Raw genomic sequence first — 21,079 nt, 5'->3', positions numbered from 1 at the left:
TACAGAACTTCCTGTTTGCGTAATCTAGCTCTATATTGTGATAGATCTGCGGCACATACTATAATTACATTTCCGGTTGCTAGGCGATGAGCAGTAGCTGGTGTCACGTAAAGGTACCAACTGCTTCTATGACATCATGCGTGACATCGTGCAAGAGCATGCATACCAAGCAAGTTTCAAATGAAGTAGCATGCCGATGCCTGAAAGCCAAGCAAGCTCACCTAATATCCCATTCTTATCCTGTGGCAGACATGATCGTAGTGTAGCCGCAAGTCTTCGCAAGATGAGGCAGTTCACAAAAGAAAACTAAACCAATGGCACTTCGCATAATATTGCTGCTGTAAAGAATTGAAGTTCAGGCCTTTCTCGAACACGACGCCGCTATCGCACAGTGCGGTATGCCGTTAAAAAGAACACATTGTGTAGAGCCCGGGCGAAATTCTTTTTTTTTTCTCTGGCCAGCGTGCAAGTACCCTGCATGGCAGTCGTCTCCCGACTTGCCCGACTTGCGGTCGTCATCTGCTGCAAAATCGGGTGATTGAACACTGAGTGCACAATAACCCGAGTGAGCGTGAAGCACAGGAAGCTTCACACGCAGAACTCAAACGACTTCGTCCATTTTGAGACGTCACTTGAAAACTCTTCTGAAGTGTGTATGAAATGTGTTCTTTTATTCAGGTAATGATGGAATGATGGTAGCACTGACGCGAGATGAAACTCACTGCTCTATGCTAATTGCCTTCGAACAATCTTGTAAGACAATCTTGATATGGTGACCACGTGATTGAACGGAAAGTTAGGACTTTCCTTGGTGCTTTCACACTTTTATGTGAAAGCACCATTCTCTGGGCAATTATATGATGACTTCAGAGCCCACCTCTGCTGTTGACGCTTAGGAGAGTACATGATACGAGACAGCTCGCGCTCACGCATGAGCGACCATCCGAGCTGGTTTACAGTGAAGCCAGAAATTAGTCTAGATGAATTCGAAATCCCAAATGTAACGCCGGAAGAAGTAAAGAAAGCCTTGGGAGATATGCAAAGGGGGAAGGCAGCTGGGGAGGATCAGGTAACAGCAGATTTGTTGAAGGATGGTGGACAGATTGTTCTAGAGAAACTGGCCACCCTGTATACGCAATGCCTCATGACCTCGAGCGTACCGGAATCTTGGAAGAACGCTAACATAATCTTAATCCGTAAGAAAGGGGACGCCAAAGACTTGAAAAATTATATATCGATCAGCTTACTGCCCGTTGCGTACAAACTATTTACTAAGGTAATCGCAAATAGAATCAGGAGCACCTTAGACTTCTGTCAAGCAAAGGACCAGGCAGGATTCCGTAAAGGCTACTCAACAATAGATCATATTCACACTATCAATCAGGTGATAGAGAAATGTGCGGAATATAACCGACCCTTATATATAGCTTTCATTGATTGTGAGAAAGCGTTTGATTCTGCCGAAACCTCAGCAGTCATGGAGGCATTACGGAATCAGGGTGTAGACGAGCCGTATGTAAAAATACTGAAAGATATCTATAGCGGCTCCACAGCCACCGTAGTCCTCCATAAAGCAAGCAACAAAATCCCAGTAAAGAAAGGCGTCAGGCAGGGAGATACGATATCTCCAATGCTATTCACAGCGTGTTTACAGGAGGTATTCCGAGACCTGGATTGGGAAGAAATGGGGATAAAAGTTAATGGAGAATACCTTAGTAACTTGCGATTCGCTGATGATATTGCCTTGCTTAGTAACTCAGGGGACCAACTGCAATGCATGCTCACTGACCTGGAGAGGCAAAGCAGAAGAGTGGGTCTAAAAATTAATCTGCAGAAAACTAAAGTAATGCTTAACAGTCTTGGAAGAGAACAGCAATTTACAATAGGCAGCGCGGCCCTGGAAGTCGTAAGGGAATACATCTACTTAGGGCAGGTAGTGACGGCGGATACGGATCATGAGTTGGAAATAATCAGAAGAATAAGAATGGGCTGGGGTGCATTTGGCAGGCATTCTCAGATCATGAACAGCAAGTTGCCGTTATCCCTCAAGAGAAAAGTATATAATAGCTGTGTCTTACCAGTACTCACCTACGGGGCAGAAACCTGGAGGCTTACGAAAAGGGTTCTACTCAAATTGAGGACGACGCAACGAGCTATGGAAAGAAGAATGATAGGTGTAACGTTAATGGATAAGAAAAGAGCAGATTGGGTGAGGGAACAAACGCGAGTTAATGACATCTTAGTTGAAATCAAGAAAAGGAAATGGGCATGGGCAGGACATGTAATGAGGGAGGAAGATAACCGATGGTCATTAAGGGTTACGGACTGGATCCCAAGGGAAGGGAAGCGTAGCAGGGGGCGGCAGAAAGTTAGGTGGGCGGATGAGATTAAGAAGTTTGCAGGGACGGCATGGCCACAATTAGTACATGACCGGGGTTGTTGGAGAAGTATGGGAGAGGCCTTTGCCCTGCAGTGGGCGTAAACAGGCTGATGATGATGATGATGATGATGATGACAGTGAAGCCGGTTTCTACGGATGCGGCGTCTTTTTAAGTTAGCATAGAGCCTAACTCACACAAAGCGGTGATCAGTCGCCCCTTGGCTGCACGATAGCTCGAAGTCACAAGGTCACCGTCCTTCAAGGTTAACCACTACGCCAATGTAACGGGATGTCGGCGAAGCTCCGGTTTAGATGACCTCTCAGATTGGTCTTTTACACAGCACGGTACCAGAGAAAGGACATCAAAAGTTAGAAAGGAAATGGCAGGGGGGTTGGGGTGGAAGGAGCGTAGACAAGCGCTACGTCTACTCCCCCCCCCCCATTTTTTTTCTTTCATTGCAGCCTTTGTATAGTTCCGGGCTGCGGAACAAATTGGAAATCCAACCAGCCTAATCGGATACCCTGCTTTCTGAAACCTTTCCGAAAACAGCAGCCGAGCAGGTTGCTATTGGACCCTCTACGTCCCAATATCTTTACAGACTCCAGGTCTGCAGCCCGAGCTTTCGCCTCCGGCTCGATCTCAAAGGAGGCGGCGGCCATTCTCGACGACGAAGTGTGCTGTGTGGAACGCTGCCTTTTTGTCTCTGAGAATTCGAAGCTACTTTGTTGGAGTCGCCGCTGCCTTAACTACGGCGATTGACTTGGAGTCGCCTGAAAAGGTTCCTGGTCCTTCTACGTCAACAGCGACCGCACCGAGAAAGCGATCTAGTCGCCCGAGTGACACCTACAGCGAGGACACTGTGATCTACTCAGGGACCAGTGTGAAACCTCGGATGACAGTGACTTCGTGCCCTTAGCGAAGCACGAAGCAAAGAGAAGACTAGTCAGGACGCCTGCTTCCACAAGTAAGGCAACCGTTTTCCCGACTCGAAAGCCATCAGACCTCACCATTTTATTTGTGCCTTTGGCTGCTAGCGACAATCTGAACCGGATCAACCACCAAGCCACATCTGTATCGCTTGAGGCACTTGTTCCGGGTCAGATCAGAGATATAAGGATCAACGCCCGTAAGAACATCCTCGCTATAGATGTCACAAACCGCAGCGCTCTAGACATTCTGAGCAATGTTAAGGTGCTGGATAGCATCAACGTCATCATCATCATCAGCCTGGTCACGCCCACTGCAGGGCAAAGGCCTCTCCCATATTTCTCCAACAACCCCGGTCATGTACTAATTGTGGCCATGCCGTCCCTGCAAACTTCTTAATCTCATCCGCCCACCTAACTTTCTGCCGCCCCCTGCTACGCTTCCCTTCCCTTGGAATCCAGTCCGTAACCCTTAATGACCATCGGTTATCTTCCCTCCCCATTACATGTCCTGCCCATGCCCATTTCTTTTTCTTGATTTCAACTAAGATGTCATTAACTCGCGTTTGTTCCCTCACCCAATCTGCTCTTTTCTTATCCCTTAACGTTACACCTATCATTCTTCTTTCCATAGCTCGTTGCGTCGTCCTCAATTTGAGTAGAACCCTTTTCGTAAGCCTCCAGGTTTCTGCCCCGTAGGTGAGTACTGGTAAGACACAGCTATTATACACTTTTCTCTTGAGGGATAATGGCAACCTGCTGTTCATGATCTGAGAATGCCTGCCAAACGCACCCCAGCCCATTCTTATTCTTCTGATTATTTCCGTCTCATGATCCGGATCCGCCGTCACTACCTGCCCTAAGTAGATGTATTCCCTTACGACTTCCAGTGCCTCGCTGCCTATTGTAAACTGCTGTTCTCTTCCGAGACTGTTAAACATTAGTTTAGTTTTCTGCAGATTAATTTTTAGACCCACTCTTCTGCTTTGCCTCTCGAGGTCAGTGAGCATGCATTGCAGTTGGTCCCCTGAGTTACTAAGCAAGGCAATATCATCAGCGAATCGCAAGTTACTAAGGTATTCTCCATTAACTTTTATCCCCATTTCTTCCCAATCCAGGTCTCTGAATACCTCCTGTAAACACGCTGTGAATAGCATTGGAGAGATCGTATCTCCCTGCCTGACGCCTTTCTTTATTGGGATTTTGTTGCTTTCTTTATGGAGGACTACGGTGGCTGTGGAGCCGCTATAGATATCTTTCAGTATTTTTACATACGGCTCGTCTACACCCTGATTCCGTAATGCCTGCATGACTGCTGAGGTTTCGACAGAATCAAATGCTTTCTCGTAATCAATGAAAGCTATATATAAGGGTTGGTTATATTCCGCACATTTCTCTATAACCTGATTGATAGTGTGAATATGGTCTATTGTTGAGTAGCCTTTACGGAATCCTGCCTGGTCCTTTGGTTGACAGAAGTCTAAGGTGTTCCTGATTCTATTTGCGATTACCTTAGTAAATACTTTGTAGGCAACAGACAGCAAGCTTATCGGTCTATAATTTTTCAAGTCTTTGGCGTTCCCTTTCTTATGGATTAGGATTATGTTAGCGTTTTTCCAAGATTCCGGTACGCTCGACGTTATGAGGCATTGCGTATACAGGGTGGCCAGTTTCTCTAGAACAATCTGCCCACCATCCTTCAACAAATCTACTGTTACCTGATCCTCCCCAGCTGCCTTCCCCCTTTGCATAGGTGTTGGGCTGCTGAGCACGAGGTCGCGGGATCGAATCCCGGCCACGGCGGCCGCATTTCGATGGAGGCGAAATGCGAAAACACCCGTGTACTTAGATTTAGGTGCACGTTAAAGAACCCCAGGTGGTCGAAATTTCCGGAGTCCTCCACTACGGCGTGCCTCATAATCAGAAAGTGGTTTTGGCACGTAAAACCCCATAATTTTTTCCCCCTTTGCATATCTCCCAATGCTTTCTTTACTTCTTCCGGCGTTACCTGTGGGATTTCGAATTCGTCTAGACTATTTTCTCTTCCATTATTGTCGTGGGTGCCACTGGTATTGTATAAATCTCTATAGAACTCCTCAGCCATTTGAACTATCTCATCCATATTAGTAATGATATTGCCGGCTTTGTCTCTTAACGCATACATCTGATTCTTGCCAATTCCCAGTTTCTTCTTCACTGTTTTTAGGCTTCTTCCGTTCCTGAGAGCATGTTCAATTCTATCCATATTATACTTCCTTATGTCAGCTGTCTTACGCTTGTTGATTAACTTCGAAAGTTCTGCCAGTTCTATTCTAGCTGTAGGGTTAGAGGCTTTCATACATTGGCGTTTCTTACATTGGCGTTTCAAGACCATCATGACTCTACGGCCGGCGTTGTGCATGACCTAGATAATTCCATAAGCGATGCTGACCTGCATATTCTCATCAAGCTGGCGACAGGGAATTGCCATATTGCAAGCCCGTCAACTGGGAAACTCGCAGTGTGTCAAGCTAACTTTCAAAGGAGACATCCTACCATCCCACGTCAAGGTCGGTCACTTCCGACACATTGTACGGCCTTTTGTGCCAAAGCCGCTTCAGTGCAGGAAGTGTCAAAAGATAGGGCACGTTAGTGCGGTTTGCACAAACGCTGCCGTGCGCTCACGGTGCTCTGCGTGGCACAGCTCCGATGCCTGTAGTGCAGAAAACCAAAAGTGCGCCAATTGTCAGGGTTCTCACGATGCAACTTCGAAGAATTGCCCACATGTGAAAAATGAGGCGAAAGTCTTGAGGCAAATGGTCAGGGATGGTTCCTCGCACAGGGAGGCTGCCGCTGAGGTGCGACGTCGACGTTCACGTCACCGGAGATCTAGGAAACCCACTGCTATTGCTAAGGATGCACCGCGTCCACTGACAGTCCAGAAACTTCAGCATACAACTAGCAATAGCAGCAATGAGATTCCTCAGCAGAAAGTCTCCAATATCATTGCCTCAAGCGAGGAGTGGCCGCCATTGCCACGGCTAGATCCACTAGCGGAGCAACAAGATGTAGCACGCTCGCCGAATCATGCATCACCTTCTGGCAGCAACCAAGACAACGACAAACAAGTTGTCACCATGATAAGGGCCCTTATGAACACGCTACGAGCACTAATGAGCGCTATACACACTCCGGCGGCTCGAGGCGCACTTGAAATATTGGATGCCCTGTATCCGGTACTGTCTGGTCTTGAGAAGCACCATGGCTGCTCCTCTACATTCGTTCCTTAAAGTGGTCAAGGAAGCGTCTATCTTTCAATGGAATGTCAGAGGCATTAAATCACGCATTTCGGACTTCCGTCCGTTTGTTTTTAAGAACAAATTTCCAATAATCATCATTTGTGAACCAAACGTTGAGAGCGCCATCCGCCTATCAGGATATGAAGCTTTCATGTCTGCCACCTGTAGCGACCGCAGCAAAGTTATCGTTTATATCAGATGCGATTTCACATATGTTTTACACCCAGTGGCACCTGATGACGACAATCAGTATGTGTGTTTGACTATAAAATGCAAGAACGTCGCACTCACGCTCATTGGTACCTACGTTTCACCTTCGAGCCGATTTGACAACGCAAGACTAGGTGCAATTTTAAAAGCGACACCTGGACCATGGGCTATTACCGGCGACTTCAATGCGCATCATCCGCTATGGGGAAGCTTAAAGATGGACTGTCGAGGAAGACGTGTACTATTTTTCGCGTCGGACTATGAGCTCTGATGCCTAAATGATGGCAGTCCCACTTTTCTGCGGGGATTGACAAACAGCAGCTGCCTGAACTTGACTTTTGTTTCAAGATGCCTCAGTGCCAGTGTGAAATGGCTCACGGACAACGAAACGCATGGTAGTGACCACGTTCCAACATATGTTAAAATCGACGGCATATGCAAGTCACACTCTACTACAGTTCTTGATCACATGGACTGGCCTAAATACACGTTGCTAATGGAGACGAATTTCCAAGAGATCCAGGACTGTCTGCCTGGCAGCATTGAGAAGCTAATTAACGCCGCAGCTCAAGAAGCCACAAGATCTTTTAGGCCCATTCCTAAATTTTCTGAATTCGAAGCAGAATTGGAGTGGCTTCGAGCAATCCGCCGTCGCGCGGAAAGAAGGTACAGGCGCACCAAGTCCATCTACGACCTAAGGGAGGCGAGACGCATACAGAAGAAGATCCAGCGTCGGATCAACTCCCTGCAGTCTCTAAGATGGAAAACCTTCTGTGATACCCTTGATCTGCGTAAGCCCCTGTCACATATATGGAGAACAGTGCGTGGTCTTCGAACATCACCGCAACAACGCCACCCCTTCAAATGCCTGGCTCTCTACCAAGGTCGCAGAGAGATCGACGTAGCGGAGGACTTTTGTTTCAAGGTTGCTAGTCTACCGCCATCGTTCGCTACACGTGATCTCCGTGATGTTCCAATCTCGCGGGATTCTCGTATGGACAATCTGTTTTCCATCGAGGAGTTGCAGGCGGCGTTGGCAGCGGGCAGACGTTCCTCATCGCTTGGGCCTGATGGGGTGACATACGCAGCTCTTGGAAACCTCGGTCACACAGCCCGGCATGCACTTCTAGACGTGTACAATAATTCATGGCGTGAAGGAGAAGTACCTGCTGCATGGAAGTCCAGCCGCCTTGTGCCTTTGCTCAAGCCAGGTAAATCACCCCTAGACGTGGCGTCTCATTGTCCCATTGCTCTGGCCAGTTGTCTAGGAAAGGTAATGGAGAGGATGGTGCTGACGCGTCTAGAGTGGTATCTAGAACACTACAAGTTATATCCTGACGCTATGGCAGGCTTTCGACGCGGACACTCTTCTATAGGCAACGTCATAGATCTTGTCTCGTCTGTTCAGTACGAAAAAAGCCTCAGGAGACTGTCAGCGGCGATGCTCCTGGATGTTAAAGGCGCATATGACAACGTAACCCATCAAGCCATCCTGGACGCCTTGGGCGATGTCGGCCTAGGCGGCCTTGTTTTTCGGTGGATATCCAGCTTCTTGAAGGACAGGTCATTATTTGTGCAAACAGAGGATGGTGCGTCATCAAAACGCAACACCTACCGAGGCATACCACAAGGCGGAGTCTTGAGCCCCACTCTATTTAACCTGGCGCTCATCGACCTGGTTCATACCCATCCGGAATCCGTCCATGTGTCAATCTATGCAGAAGATATATGCATTTGGTCATCAGGAGCGACGCGTCCTCAGGTGCGCGCCAGACTTCAAAAATCGGCCACACTAATATCAGGTTATCTTCGAGCACGAGGTCTGGAGCTGTCCTGCGAGAAGTGTTCTATAGTCGCTTTCACGCGTAAAGCAATGAAACCGTACGTTATCAGAATTGATGGAGAGCCAATTGCCTACGAGAAGACGCACCGCTTTCTAGGAGTGATAATAGATCCAGACCTTTCCTGGAGTCCTCATATCTCCTACCTAAAAAGGAATTAGTCATGATAACCCACGTGCTCAGATTTCTTGCGGGAAAGTCATGGGGTGCGTCTGTGAGTGCGATGCTCCAACTCTATAACGCACTGTTCCTCGGTCTCGTGCGCTATAGCTTACCTGTACTGGGTGGGACCGGCAAGACCAACCTCCGTGCCCTCCAATCTGTACAAGCTCAAGCTCTGCGAATTTGCCTTGGTCTTCATAGATGTGCGCCCATGGCAGCAACTATAACCATCGCGCATGACCACCCATCAACATGTATCTTCAAGTCGACACTTTAAGGATGCATATCAGGCACTTCGCCCGACTTCCATCGCATCATCTCGCCTCCCTTCCTGCCGCTCGACCTCGTTCAGCGTTTAGCAAGATTATTGCCGCCAACCATGGAACTTTACCGCCAAACTTCACGCCTCCAGCACGACCATTTCAACCGCTGTGGTGCCTCCATCCACTCCAGGCTCTTCTTATTATTCCCGGTATCAAAAGAAAAACGTAGATGTCAACTTTCGCCCTCAAACAAACCGTGCTTTCAGTGCTACAGGAACAGCACAGAGGACGCATCCACGTTTACACGGACGGTTCTATCTCTTCTAATAGTTTAGCTGGAGCAGTGGTGATTCGCGCAGAGTGCGTCACCTTCAAGTTCAAGACATCTCACATAACATAATCGACGGCTGCAGAACTCGCAGCTATCCGTGCTGCTCTGGAGTTTATTGTTCACAAATCATCACATTCATGGCCCATCTTATGTGACTCAAAGGCAGCTCTTCAGTGTCTGATGTCCCCTTTCAACCATGGACCAAATGAGCAACTAGTCGCAGACATCCGACAACTACACCATCACGCAATCAACAAGGGACACAACATCATCTACCAGTGGATACCGGGTCACTGCGGAATTTCAGGAAATGACCGTGCGGATGACGCTGCCCGGTGGGCTCATGATGGTGCCCAGATTATACCCATACCGCTGTCAAGAACAGATGCAGCCACAAGTCTTCGCTCCCTCGCCCGCGAGCTTACACAGAATCTGTAGAACACCAGTCAATTCACGAACGCACGTCTCTACAAATTGGATCCGCGTCTGCAACACCGCCTACCACCAGGGTTGCCACGAGTGGAAGCAACACTTCCGTGCCGCCTGTGGCTCGGCGTGGCATTCACGAACTCCTATTCGTTCTGCATTGGAATGGCCGACAGCCCTACTTGTGGCACCTGCGGCTGCGAGGAGACGATTGAACACCTCCTTTGTGGCTGTCCCCGTTACGCAGTGCGAAGAAAAGTGCTCGTCACCGCTCTCGCAAAACTGGACAATCGCCCCTTTACAGAGGAAAAAGCTCTAGGAGATTGGTCCAGACGGGCTTCGACACTCAAGGCTTAAGGGCTTTGTTGAAATTTTTAAGGACATGCGAATTGTGCGACCGCCTTTGAACCTTATAGCGCGTAGTTTCGCGCTACTGTGTGAATTTTCTTTTTTTTCATTTTTTTCTCTTCTTTCTCCTTTTATTCCCTTTACCCCTTTCCCCAGCACAGGGTAGCCAGCCGGTACTTACACTGGCTAACCTCCCTGTCTTTCCTCTCCTTTGTCTCCTCCTCCTCCTCCTCGGTAGCGAGGGGGCTGCTGGTTTTCATAGCATCAAATGGTTCCCGGCCCATATGGGAATCAATGTGCACTCTGAGGTTGTTAACGCTAATGAATTGGCCTATGACTGTGCGCGAGGTCTTACAGGTGGTGGTTCAGGTGGACTCATGGGCGGCGACTTAGGACTGTACGGGTATTCACTTCTCACCTTCCATGAAATGTTGGCACATTATCAACTCGCTCGACGGGACTTCCCTCTATCACACGTTAAACTTAATAGACCACAGTCGTCGGTATTTCGCATGCTACAAACGGGCTCGTTCCCCTCCAGGGGCCGATTCAGTCATTTTGCGCCTAATGTAGAGCCCCACTGTCCAGACTGTGGGTAGGCGTACTGCTCCTTATCCCATATGCTCTGGCAATTCCCTGCGTTACGCAGCTCATCGCTAACCACTCTAACCGACTGGGAGGCAGCCCTTAATAGCGGCGACCTCTCAGAGCAACGATGGGATGTCCAGAGGGCCTGCGACAGGGCGGAGGACCACGATCTTCCTACCCCGACGTGGGCGTGGCCCGCGACGGCTACGGGGACTCCTTGAAAAGGGAGGTACCCTACCACTGTTACTCAGGACCATTAGTAAAGTTCTTTGTCTGTCTGTCTGCTTTCCGACTCCGTGGCTCTCACAAGGGGCTCACACATTTGCGTACGTCGTTCGGGTGCCCGCATTCAGAAACAGCGTCCTATACGTAAGCGCGGCTTTGTAAACTTAGGCGCTCGTAACGTTTTTTGATCTTTTTCCTTTTATGTTTTCAACTAGCTATGCAAGGTTTGAACTTCCTCTCATTGGCTTTCGCCATTATCCCATATCGCGACAGCTCGAGCATTCACATCACCAATGCCACTATGCCGGGCAGCAGATGACGACGCCATCTAACATCCCCTATCCGCCTTACTTAGACCTGAACCTTCCCGAAAGATCTACATGGATCGTCATGAATCTTATGAGTATATTTCAATCAGTAATTATACTCGTAAACAAATTCGCAACATTGGGAATCGGATCATTTCATCAACAGTGCGCAAGAAGAGCTTTCTCGATTTAATGCCTCGGCGACAGCCAAGGGCCTCTCCCGTCTCCCATTGACGATCGCCCGTCGATGTGGACATCAAGCTATCTATGGCAGGCTGCAATGTAAGTGGCGTCTGGCTATTGCAGGTGCATTTCTTTGGCCCCCTGTACTCAGACAACAAGAATTGAAATTTTGTCCGGCTTGTAAGAATTCATACTTGAAGCCCCCCAAAAAAACGAGGACAGAGGAAGGAAAGCAAGACACTACGAGCGCTTCTTCAAACTATATTTTAGTAAAGACGCTAAAGAAGGAGCGATTGTTGGCAGTGTACGGTAAGGTGTGAAGATGGCGGCCCTTCGAAGGAGCTGTGGTGCTATCTGAGTCTGATCTCTAGGCAGCCGGCCTGCCCAATGTATTTTCGTCCCATGAAAAACGACTGTGGCACGCATCACTTCAGGCACAAGGAATGTAGGTTATGCCGCGTCACGTGGTATACACTGAGCTGGCTCTGGCATCACCTTCCTGCGCATGCGGCTTAAAAGAGCAGAACAAATAGCGCCTAGCTTATTCTTAGCAGTCAACCCAGCATTAATGTTATGGCGGGAGGCCACTTTCTTTAGACGATGCGAAAGCCCACGAAAGTTTTCGCGTTGTAGTCATGGTGAAAAACACAGTAGCAGAAACTCTGAACCACAAAATTATTGGGTGAATCTGTGCCTAGAAAAGGGGGCTACATTCAAAGGACAACGATAGCGGTGAACCCAGTCGGCAATCGTCAAAAATCTGATCAACGGCTCAAGCGCGTCGGCTTTTTTAAATAACTCGTCTAAGATCTCAGCGGGATTGCTGGTGCTCGGCGTGCCTTCAAGAAAGTGCTACACAATTTGCGTCGCACATGCTTTTAGATTACACAAGGTTCGGTGACAACATACAACGGATAGAATTATCGATAACGTCCGAGAAGCTTCCGATACGTGCAGGTGCGTCCTGCGCTGAGCGATAAGGTTTAACCTTTGTTAGCCAGTGGAAAAGCGGTCACCGGGGAACGGTAAACAGGCATACCGGTCAATATGCGATATTGCCGCATATTGCTGTTTCCTGCTGCTCCCATTGGTACTCCTAGCTAGGTGGCCTTGAGCCTTACCTCAATGCGCGCGCCCTTTCTGGTTTTCTTTCTTGGCTTCTTTTTTTTTGCACTTGATGTCATGTATGCAAAGGGACTAACGCCATGTTCATTCGCGACTGGAAACTGCGCACAGGATAAAGGAATCTGTGTAGCGTCTCCGCACATGAACGCTGCGCACGCGCAGTTTAGAATACGAAATGCCAATTCACACCGGCGATATGAGGAGAGGTCGAGTGACCAAGTTGGTCGCTAATAGTCGCAAACGGGTCGCTTTTCTCAAAATGCGACTGTTCTGGGTCAGTCGCTCACGTGCTCGATTTGTCAGTCGCGCGGCCGCAGTCACGTAGCCTTTCTACAATTCAAGTGCACAGGAGAAGGACGCTTGTTTACGCTGACGCTTATTTTTTGAGCGGCGAGCTGACATAAACGGCTCCAGTCGTGCGACACTTAGGCGTGGAGATCGGTCGCTGATTCCTGTGCGAACATCGGTCACCTTGAGTCGTTTTTTGATCGCCAGTCGCAATAGGCCCCGCGACCTTTCTATGTCGCCCTGTGTGAATGAGCCTGAATCTGGCCTTTTGAAGTATTCGTCAACATCCGACTATACAGAAAGATATACCGGCGAAGTCATCCATTATGCAAAATAGAAGTGAGGCGTGCAGACAGGACACAAGAGTATAGAAGTGGACAACATGAACGCCGACTATCAACTGAAGGGGGCACTGAGGCGAAAAAAAGAAAGAAGACACAAAACTCATCTGCGCATGCTAAGGTGCATACCACACCCGAGCATGCGCAGGCCGGCGAAGCACGGCCTGTGGTTATTTGAAAAGCACTAGCGTGTTCAAGCAAACGCCGTCATGGAAGATCAAAGTAAATATCCATGTATGATTGGCTGAAACAAAGACTGCAGACAACGGACTCACGTTGGCAGACACGCGGAAAGAGAAAAAGAAAACAAATTTTTACGCTCTGGGTACCCGCACAGTGCGTCATCTGAACTGAAGCGGGGGAAAACAAAGGCGCACCATCTCTCAGATTAAAACTTTTAAAGCTTCCCTTCGCAAAGCGCAACCTATCTGAATATAGCAGTAAAATTAACATGGTAATTGAATTCTGATTTTAATCATAGGACGAGTAGCATCATCGGGATATAAGGACATTCTGGTTAGGAAAGTATTAAGAACGCGCATCTACACTTGTCGTTCACCTGAGTGGTTTTAAAGCATAACCACAGTGGGGAATTGGCCAAAAGTCGGGTGTTTAAGTTAGGTGTAGAATAAACAAGGAAACTAACAATTTCAGTCAGAACTTGGAAAGTAGAACTTTCGTGAGAAGAAGAAAGCAAGAAGCACGTACTGTTACGCAGGGAATGCGGGTAATTAACTTCCTTCTTCTCTGAACATGCATGCTGTGGTACCTTGAAGGCGACACTTTGAAGTGTGTCTTTTGTTTTTCTTAACAAGGTTGCGCTGTAGCGTCGCATCATTAAATTTTTGATTGTAGAAGTCTGCTCTGCAACGCTCTCGTAAACCTTTTATCTGCAAATAAGGAAAACTTGTATAGCAGACTTTTTCTATACTGTCGATGGTTTAGCATATAATAAAAGCTCTTGTAATGGTGGCTTGAGATTTGGTAGTCCCGTTGTGATTGCATTTCAGCTTTGACACTGCCACAGGGATGTTTCCGTAGCGATGTACGATTACATCTGTACAAATATAAAAAGGAACAAGAGAGCCTTGACAAGAGTTCGTTTGTTTTATTGTCCCACGTCCATACTCCTAATGATTTTTTATTTCTTTTCGCCCTTCTATTTTCCTATAAGTATTTTTAAATGTGTGTTATATTTGCTGTTCATGTTCAAAGATGTTGCATCTATTCTCTCGGATTCTTTGTTCCTTTCTGTGGCTTGTGTTTTCTTTCATTCCTATTTTCTTGTGTCTTGCATGAATGACGACTTTCTACAAATTGATTTTATTGGGATAATATTTATTCCTTACATTTACTTTTCTGTCATTTAGTTTTGCTACTACTAATTGTTTCTTGGCCTATCATTTTCTCAGGACAAATCATTAATTCATCTTCCTCACTACCACCACCACCACCCTCACCTCTACCATCTCCTTTCTTCTTAATTAGCGTCATCCATGGTGTTTCTTTGGCAACCTTCTAACCCTTGATGTATTCAGAAGCAAGCTCATTGTACCAGATAGCTTTAACGATGACTTTGAGGGCTTTCCACAGAAACGTATGAACACTTCCCAGGGAAACGTACGAGACCATCACTACAAATATTAAAATGTCGGACATAAAGTTGAAGGTACATTTTTGCAAAGCTTAATACGGAAAGACGACGTATGTCACCGGGGCCACTTATCGGCCACCCGCCACTTCCACTGATGCTCTTTGTGAATTAAATAACTATCTTGTTGCGTGTGTAAAGCCTGGAGCTCTTATTATCTTGGCCGAAGATCTTAAGTTGCTGCATATTAATTGGCCATCTATCTTTTTTTTTGAAACAGCCTAGCGATAAAATCGGCGAAGAAGTTATTGATATTGCGTTTTCCTTGGCTTATTACAAATTGCCAATGAATTCACCTTAATTCAGGAAAACTCTTGCTCAATACACATATTTTTTTTATAGGTGGGGCAGTTGCTGGCCAAGTACGAAGCCTTTCATTTGCACGATGGCTAACTATTTTACCACCGCGGTTCAACGCAAATTGCGACGAGAATTAGTTTCTCTTGAGCACACTACTACCAAAGACGATTCTCACTTTGCAGCCTTCACACGCCGCACACGCACGTACGCAAGCATGTACGCACACAGATACACACACATGCACATACAGGCATGCACAAGCACACAAATGGACACGCATGCACGTACACGCACACACACACACAACACATGCTATTTCTCCCTCACCCTCTCTGTCTCTCTCTGACGTATGCAGAAACGTAAACATTCAAACGTTAATTCTTCAGGTACTTATGAATGCACAATCACTGTGCTTGGCAAGTGTTTGCGATGGTTCGAAGCGGATGTCAGGACATATTGCACAGGGCTTGGAAATAAAAATAAAAATTGTCACTTTAGTGTGTCTACAACCAGTATCAGTATTTCTTGTTCGAGTTCCCTCCAACATCCTCCATCGTAGAACCTTGCTTATCCTGCCAAGGACCACTGAATAGTTTCTAGTTCACAAGCGGCATAAAAATGCCCGAAAACGCCTCCACGTCGTTGTCTGCGCCTTGAGAAAGCCGTGATTAATGACGGTTACAACGACAGTGAGTGAACTGCGCGACGTGCGCATCCCCGAAGGACAGGGCCTCATGCCGAAAAAGAACCCTGGTGAGGCGACCGTAAATCACGTAGAAACAACATGGAACCAAGCAGGGAATAAACACCGCTAGAAAGAGAAGGGGAAGGCGGACAACGCCGGACGTCAGCGTTGAAAGAGCTCCCTTGTCTTGCTCGCTCTCATCCATCGAGGAAAGGCTCGCACAGCCTTACCGTCAGGGATCCGAGCTCTGAAAGATCGCCCGCTGAGCCACACGCTCCGGCCGTCCCGCTTCAATAGAGACTTCTCCGTGGGGTCCGCCACGGACTTCCGCATAACACTCCGAACGTGGCAATGCTGCCACCCTCGAGAGTTCCAGACGTTGCTGACGTGCGAAGCGAAATACAGGCTCCGCAGACAAAGAATAAAAAAAATAAGAGGGTTCGGGAGGGAGGATGTTTTCCCTAAATAAAAGAAACGGCCAGGGAATGGAAACAAGAATTTGGTTTGCAGTGCGGCCTTTTTCTCTTTTTCGAATCCCTCACGGACGGAACCGGGTGGGATGGATCATCTTGTGAGAAAAGAGCAGGTGCAACGGTCGTGCCTTTCTTATGCTGCCGGCGCGAACCGATCTCGTTCGCCCGGCTCGACGTATACTATAGTCGTTTCTAGACAGCCGGGAAAAAGAAACGGGTGTATTGGCTGCCGGGAGAACATCGTCTGACTACGAGACCGGTTATCGCCGTTCGCTCGGCCGATGATTTCGACCCTCACCCCGCCTTAGACGTTCCGACTCTTTTTTTTTTTGCCGTGCATGTCTTGCTCACTCGTTCTTTGGTTGTTTAGTGCTTTGTTTCTACGTTTCCCTTTTATTATCCGCTTTTCCTTTCTTGCCGCATGCTTGGTCGTTCACACCGCGCCGATGGGCCCAAGAGAATCAACTGTACTCTCCCGATGCCTTTTCTTTTGGTTTATTGTCTGAAGGTGCCCCTGCCTGCGTGATGACTGCCTGCCGGCATCGAGGCGGGTCACGTCGCGAAGGCTGCTTAGAACGTGGATTTGGCTGTCGAGGACGTCAGTGGTGCTGAGCCCACTTCGCCTTTCCGTTGCCTTCCGTGATCCCTGCCTATAGGAAATGGATGTGTGAGGCGGAAGGAGCGACGTGATCCGTGGCGACAGCAACGAGGAGTACCTTTTGCGTCATGCAGAGGCATGTCGCGTGCTTTCTTCGCAGCCTACATAGCTGGCGAACCTGAAGGAAGTTTTCGTTTTTGTGATTTTAATGTGTTTGTGTTGTTGACTGTGTCACAACTTACGCTTGTGTTCTCCCATCCCGCTGAGTATAATATCGAACACATTTCCGTTCCCTGAAGCGCGGTTCCCTCTCCTTGGCGTGCTCTATGATCCCGGGTGTTACAACCCGCCTGGACTTTGCGCGCTCTTCCACGTCATGACCCGAAAACACGGTGGTTGATGCCATCCGTTTAGCTCTGCTCGGCATCTGGATGTCTCGTCGCGAAGGTTCTTGTTTTTTCGTTTTTTCAGTAATTTTTTTTCTTTTTGTCACGAGAATGTATTCCAACGTTGATGGTCAAGGCGCACCACATACACTAGAAAGGAGCCATGGAGAAACGTTCGTTTCAGCAACCACGCTCCTATCTCTCCCTGTTCGCCTTTTTACTATAGCTTTGGCAACAGCTACTCAAGTTAGCCGTGATCAAAATTTCTCGATCTCACTGGTACCACCTGCCTTGTGACAGTTCGTTTTCTTGATTTTTCTTTTGCTTCTTGCGATTGATCTCGCCAGTAGTCCTGCTAGAAGGAATTTTCACCTGCTGTCGTACGCTTTTGTTGACACGCTCTTCACGAGCGTCGCGTCTGCACTTCCTTGACCACTCATGTCGCGGCTTCACGTGTAGCTTAATCAAAAGATCATGTTACCTATGTATTTGTCACGTGATATTTTTTATGTGTGTTTACGCACATATGAATAAAAAAAATTTCGACGACATTGAACCATACGACATCGAACCAACCATATTTGTGTAAATTTGCGAATGCGCATGGCCATTGACCACAAAGGAGCGCACTCAACGCATTCTGCGTTTCCTGCAGCTCAACAGAAACACTTGGTCATTTATTATTGTACTGTCCATTCTAGAGCGTGCAGCGGACTGCAATTTGCAGAGTCTACCATTTACTTCACTTACCTACAATGATGACATTATATTTCCCCCTGGTCGCGCATCCAAACGTGACCACGCGCACCGAACACTGTACCTGTCATTCTTGAAGGCGGCAAATGTAGACTCTATGGTATAGCCTTTATTTTCGCTCCAATTTGTTCTACTAATCTGTGAACAAAATTTACCGCAAGTGCCACGCGTGAATGCGTGACACACATTAATGCTTTATTCTTTTTTTGTTGTCCCGCCATTTTTATTATTCACTCTCATTTTCTCCACTCACTATGCCCATTCTTGTTAATATCTCTCCTGTCATTCACTCGCTATTATATTTATCTTTTCTCTTCTAGAGCCCGAAGTTGTTGCGCCCCTCCATGGTGGCAGTTGTCTAGCTAGCTCTCTTTGCCCTATGATTGTTTTATGTATTCAAACCTATTATTAGCAGTAATGATTTAATTTTCAGCTGTAAGGTATGCTTGAGTCTCTCCGTTCCTTGATTATCTTCTCGGCAAGAGAGACAACAATCCAGCTTCGCTGCTTTCGGACATCTGCTGGCAATGATCAATAGGCTCGTAACAGTCGATTGCTGGGCCAGTTGCTTCACCGGATAAGTTTCTACCGAGATTTGTCTGACTAGTTGTTCGCCCTTATACGATGCTTTGGCTACTACGCGTTTTCAATGTACGCCCAGGCATATCTGTTCTTGTTAATCAGACCAGGAACTCGTCAGTGTCAACTCAACCAAATGCGACGAGGTTTATTGGCGTTGTCAAACGCTAGCCAGAAACACAGCGGCAGCAACGATAGCTCAGCTGCATGGGTGAACTGGCAGCGCGACCCGCAATTGCGACGGCTCTTGCTAGCGTGCCGGTCGACTTCTGGCCCCGAGACACGTGATGGAACTCTCTAGTGCCGTTCTTCTTCTTTACATAGGGTAAGATTAGATAAAATTAGATACGTTTTACGTGTAAATTACGCTATTTCATTCTTGAGATGAAGTTGCCATCAAGTTTAAAAGTTAGGACGTCCATCAACATGCCCATATCTTCCCTTCAAGAGGGAATATGTCCGCTTCACAGGACATCTTCGCGCTTTTAACAAGTTCCCGTTGGGCTTCCCGCAAGTATTGCAACGAATCATTCTGAGTAACGTGAAGAACATGTTCGAAGCGCGTGTAGATTTATTGTTATCTACTTGCAATAAGTCGTGCTGTTTTACAATACATGAATACCAGCTTGCCCAACTGACCACTCCAATGGGGAACAGGTGCTAGGCCGAGCGCATAAAGAAATTGAACCGGTCCTGCAACGTTCGTCGCTCTGCCGTGAAAAATTCCCTACTTTTATTTTGGGTCTCTTCAAGAATTTCTTCAGCAGTTCTCGTAAATGCAGGCTTGATGAAAAAGAACATTTTGAAGCACACCAGACTTCCCACCAGTCAGATCTGAGTTTTGTAATGTGTCTCTCCACTAGTAAGTTATAAATTAGTGTTTTACCTTTTCCACAAGGATCGTCTCCCTAAGAATCTTCTCGTGACCTGATCGGGGTTACCTTTATATCGAAAATGTTTATGGCTAGGGTTCCGTGAATTTTTCTTCTACGTGTGAAATAATCGTGGGTCCAGACCGACCCACTGCGGCGGTGGAGCAGGCTTCGAGAACTCCACCCACTTGCAAAAACAAGTTTAAAAGCTTGGGTACAAATATAACCAGTTTCAGATATTAAGCTGATAAGGACAGATACTACACCTTGACCCGCGTCAGCCATCACTACATTCGCACTGCCCTATCTTTATCGGCGTTTCAAGCGCTTGCGTGTCTGATTTCCTTCCGCTCTCGCCGTGGTGGCGGTCCCGTCGAAACGTGGTGCATGTCTAGTTTCCTCCGGCTCCTCGGGGCGGCGATCCTGTCGTCCACGCGAATGCATATAAACATCACGATAACTGAGTTTATACCTTTGTTCAAAATTATCTGTCACCTCTGTGTCGTATGTTAAACAACTTCGCTGGTCATCCACCTTCACTGAGTGGAATGGCTCATGATTTTTTCACTTACCGCAAGACGTGGTATTCATTCCTCTGGCGCTAAGAAGTTATCTACGGCCGCCATCACTCGAAGGCAATACAGCTCTGATCGCAACGTGAGACGGCGCCTTCGTGGGAGAGACAACACTCGGCCACTTGAAGAGGAGGGGAGGGATACGGAATGAAGCACGTGTCAAAACAAGTATTCGTAAAGAAAGCTCGAGGGGGGAGGCTGCAATGCCGAAAAGGGAAAAAGGCCAGAAGGTGCGGGGCGTACGATTCCACAATCCGGAACCACCTAATCCAAAATCCAAAGAGCAGAACGAAATACTTCCGCTCGCCACCCCGAAAGCAGCGGGGCTCGCGTCAGGGCGCATTCATCGCGCAAATCGAAAACAGCGTCGCGGCGCCTCCGGCGAGATTCGCGAAACGAGACGGGGATCGCGGCTCAATTAAAAGGTGCAGCCGCGCGCTTCGCCGAATCATCCAAAACGGAATCAAAACGCGCGGCGCACGAGGCGCGGCGGGGGCTTAGGAACGATTAATGGAAAAACAGCGGGAAAAGTAACAAAACGCAGACGAAGCTTACAACACACGCCACTGGCAAACGGGAAGAGGCGAACGCTATCGAGACAACAATGGCTGCTGCTAAACGCGCAATCGTCGTCGTGCCGGTTTGCCCACAGAACGAGAACGGAGCACGCGCTCGAGGCAGGTGAACCGTGAACATGCGGAAGGGGGGACGGGCAGGAGGACCGCCGAGGGGGGAGGAAGAGGGGGTTAGCGTCTAACGCGGGGGCTCAGGACGGGAGGGAGTTGTTGCAGCTGCGGTGAGTTAACAGAGCTCCCAGGGGCTTTTAATGGCCGCGAGGCGGACACGCTCGGTTGCGGCTGCGGTGCGGAACAAGGGGTCGGGGCGCCAACCTGTATGTACGCACACTCGCGACGACGCAGGGAGAGAGAGAGAAACACGTGCAGGGGCCAAACGCCACTGGGGGCTTTAGATGCGCTGGA

At 48.0% G+C, this 21,079-nt stretch overlaps 1 pseudogene; it reads right to left on the bottom strand.

Moving 5' to 3' along the window:
• Positions 1-19,648: 19,648 nt before the first annotated feature.
• On the bottom strand, positions 19,649-19,809 carry LOC135911753 (U2 spliceosomal RNA; annotated as a pseudogene).
• Between the last annotated feature and the right edge of the window lie 1,270 nt (positions 19,810-21,079).

This window comes from Dermacentor albipictus, chromosome 5 (assembly GCF_038994185.2).
Source record: "Dermacentor albipictus isolate Rhodes 1998 colony chromosome 5, USDA_Dalb.pri_finalv2, whole genome shotgun sequence".
Lineage (NCBI taxonomy): Eukaryota > Metazoa > Arthropoda > Arachnida > Ixodida > Ixodidae > Dermacentor > Dermacentor albipictus.
The sequence above is the reverse complement of the archived record's forward strand: the minus strand, read 5'-3'. Positions and strand labels throughout refer to the sequence as shown.